This window comes from Poecilia reticulata, linkage group LG15 (assembly GCF_000633615.1).
Source record: "Poecilia reticulata strain Guanapo linkage group LG15, Guppy_female_1.0+MT, whole genome shotgun sequence".
In the NCBI taxonomy this organism is placed as follows: domain Eukaryota; kingdom Metazoa; phylum Chordata; class Actinopteri; order Cyprinodontiformes; family Poeciliidae; genus Poecilia; species Poecilia reticulata.
Window position 1 is genome coordinate 25392420 of NC_024345.1, and position 4203 is coordinate 25396622.

Genomic DNA, 4203 nt, shown 5'->3' on the forward strand with positions numbered 1-4203 from the left:
CACACATTCCCAGACCTGCGTAACAAATTCACTCAGTGGAAAAGTGGATCAGAGAAATGGAAAGTTAATCCTCCCCCCGAACCTGTCCAGCCTGAGACAAAAGAAAGAGTGGGGGCTGCTGCAACCGCAGACAGGCACAGGGGCTTTTCTGTCTCTGCAGACTCAAATGTAAGAGCTCACATATCCAGCCGCAGAGTCAAACGCACGCAAAGCTGGACAACAGACCTACAGATATTCAACAGCGCCTGCTGTGCTCCAACTAATCTGCTGGCCATGTTCGTGTTTACTGAAAAATACTTTAACATACAAGTGATGTATTACATAAACAATGACTTGAGGGGCTTTGTAAGGCGAATGTCTTTTAAGGTCATAAAATTTTACTTTTTCTTGTCCCCGTACGGTCATTATAGTTTAAGAAAAGCTGAATCACCTAAAGCTTCCAGTTTTAAATTATCTGGCCTTGACAATAGCCGTCAACATCAGAAAGCATTCTATCAAAGTTGAAACGAGAGAAAAGATTGTTTCTATGGTTGCAAAAAAGTATGTCACAGTAACAAAAGAGTCCGTAATATATAAATGTTTTTTATCAATGTCAGAAAATGTTCAGTAACTCCTTGAAAATGTTTTGTTTACATTAGAAAATGCTCCATCACTGTCACAAAAGGGTCGTTGAGTTCAAGGTTCTATAATGTTGGTTTCAACATTAATTCCATCAACAATAGAAAATATTTTATGGCTCTATTAATGTCAGAAAAGGTTCTATCAATGCAAGAAAAAGTTATATTACGCTCTGAAATTGTTTTTTTAACGCCAGGAAAGGTTCTATAAATGCCAAAAGTGGTTTATCAAATGTTCTATTAACATGTAGAAAAGGCTCTATTAATGTTGAAAAAGGTTCTGTTGACATTATAATGGTTGATAGAGGATGTTCTATGGTTATATCATTACCTGCAAAAGTTCTTTCGATTTGACAAAAGGTTCTGTCGCTTTTAGCAAAGGTTTTATTAACATCAGGAAAGGATCTTTGCTGCATGTCTGCCCTCCTTCTCTCTTTTCCCATTTCCTGTCTGATCTGCTACAAATAACAGCTACTATAGGACCAGAGAAAAAAAATGTTCCATCATTGGTAGAAATTTAGAAAATGTAATAATTCATAGAAAAACGTAACACAAGGTTGAGTTAGCATGTTTAATGTCAAAGGTTATGGCATCACAAAAAGTAAGTTTGTGATGGCTTTGTTGGCTAAAAAGCATAAAGTAACATAATTCAATTTGTTAAGTCATAATTGAAACTAACAGGCTTCTGCCACAACATCCTTTGGACAGATGAACCCAAAATATGGATGCATTCTAGGGTAGCTGACCAATAGCTGAAGCCATGGGTCAATGATCTCCAACACAACAGCTAATGAACAGAAAATGAAGAGAATCACGTTGAATTGGTTTGGCCCAGTCTAACCGATCAAACCCCAGCGAGCTGAAGCAATATTTTATGAAGACGATCTGGCGAATATTTCTCCACAATGACGTGAGAAACTGATACAGTCAGAGCGAAAGCAACTACTTAGAGTTATTGCTGTTAAAGGTGGCTCTACAAGCTGATAAATCTACAGAGCGCTCTCTCTCTCTTTTTTATTATTTTCGCCATGATGGTAATGTATAGAAGTTTTCCATTTCTGATGACTGTACCTGGCACCATCCACCTGGAACAGATGGCTTTTCAGGCAGACCATATCAAATGTACCCAATGACGCAAAGAACTCATGATCTCATCTAAGCCCACTTCCATTCTTAATTTCCCGATGTTGTGCATATGTGTGGAGGTGTGAGCGAGCGAGTGCCGAATTGAGAAGTATGTGCGTACAAATGCAGATGTGTCCGTACGGGTGCAGGATGCAGGATATTCTCCACTCGCTTGAAAGCCTTTTCAAAGTGGAATGACTCTATCAAGGGAACAATGGATATTCTGAGCCCAGCAACGTGACAAAGGTTCACACTGACACGCTTTCCTAAATTAGGCTGTTCATGCACAGGAGGGAAGTAAGCGCCGCTCCTATTCTTCTCTTCTACTCAGGGGTCATTGTGTAGACAGGAAAGGCCACGGAGACATATGACTTGATATGCTCTCCAAAGTAGGTTAAGGGCACTCCACTTGCAACTGAGAAAACGCTTTTTCTTACTGTGCATCGGATGAGAAGTGATTCTGAAACGCCGTGAATACAATGACTTGCAAAAGTATTACAAACAACTTGAACCTTTTCGCATTTCTGCACTTCAGAGCCACAAACCTAAATGTGTATTATGGAGATTTTATATGACGGACGGCTATTCTGATGTATTAGTATGTTTTTCCATTGTAACTCTTACTCTATATTTATTGTTGGAGGGTGAACCTCAGTTTTAAAGGGGCAGTATTAAGTAGAATTTACTAATTTTCAGATTAACGTTATAATCTGAAAATGTTATGTCATAATATTATTCCCTTATCAAAAACAGACCTGGAGTGTTGCTTTGATGCTGCATTTTTGAGAAATCCTTTAATGTCAGCCGTTCGGCTATGCAAAACAGTCTCCCCCACTTGGTTCCTTCAGACTAGCGGCAGCAGCAATTAGCAAACTCCTGGTAGAACTGCGTATCTGCTGAGTTCATTATGAAAAGTACTTCAAAGTGCAACACCCCTACGAATGATGTAAACACCTTCATGGAGGCATATTGTGATGACTTCCTGAAGGCAGAGTGTCGGAAAGAGCAGGAGCTTCTTAAAGAGACAGAAGCCCAATTTCAAGACGTTGATTTTTCTAAGTCAAATTACTTTTAAGTCATGTTTGATATTCCCAGCATTTTTCTAACAACTGAAGGTAAAATAGTTACTTGATTGTGCTATAAAATGGCACTTTGTTTATGGGAAGTTCATAACAATGGCCTTTTAAGCCTTTCACAGCTTTTCTTCCTGGATTCCCAGTCTGTTAAACCCATCTTAACACCAGCTCTGACCAGTTTCCCTAACCCAATGGAAGGAAGAAACACCAAAACCATAACCACAGAGAGCTGAGGGAGATGAGCAGTCTTAGCTTATGCTTTCCATGAAGGCCAATAAGTTCAGCTTTGGTCTCAACTGACCAGAGCATCTTCTTCCCATCCTGGTTTGTGGGAACTGCTTTCTTCTTGCCACCTTTCCACAAAAACCAGCCTTGTGCAGTACACAGTTATTAGTTGTCCTGTTAGGAGAACAGAGATGTGGTTTTCTACAGCTCCTCCAGAGTAAACATGGGCTTTCTGTCTGCTTCTGGCCTATTTTGCATGTATTTTGGTCTTCATGATGCCGTTTTTCCACCAGTGTTTTCTAACAAATCTCAGAGGCCTTTACAGACCAACTTCATTGAGGTTGAGATTAAACTTCACCCAGTTGAACTTCATTTACTAATAGACATTTTTGCACTGGATTTTATTTATAGGCATCACAGTAAAAGAGACTTAACATAAGTTGGAGTAGCTATTTGAAAAACCATGTATCATTTTTCTCATGACCTAACAGCATACACTAATTTGTTTTGGTATACTGCACTGAATCCCAGCAATTTTGAAGTGTTATGATCTCCTTTGCAAAGCAGTATAATTCTGTTTTTATTCTTAAAGATTAGTGTCATGATTAGGTCATTTTTAGTAGAATCTCTTCAGTCATCAACTGTAAAAGCCATCTGTAGGTTTAGTTCTTTCTCTGGGGAATCTTTAATCTAACTTTGACAGCAGTGGGAAGAAGCAGTCCCTCCTCCGCTTCAACCTTTTCACCCCCCAAAACACGAGGGGACCTTTGGCATGTGAAAACCATGACCCTGACTGATGTCATTAGAAGATAACCTAAATTACGTCAAGCCATGTTTAGCAACCGTTCATGTTCTTGCATTTACATAAACAGAAGCTGCCAGTAAAGACTGGAGCAGACATTTTGGGGAGGTAGGAAAAGGCTCGTGAAGGAGCAGAGGCAGGGCCTCCTTGATTACCCCCGCCTTTCCCCTCACTGAACTCACACCACAAAAACTAGCTTCCAGGAAACCAGCTGTTGGAGCTGGGAAAAGGGAGGAGGTGATATTCTATATCAGGACTGTGAATCACAGTTCCATGCTCTGTATTTTTCCTATGGTGGTTTGGCTGCCTGGCTGGTTGGCTCAATGAGCGGTTGGTAGTGTGTGTGTGTGTGTGTGTG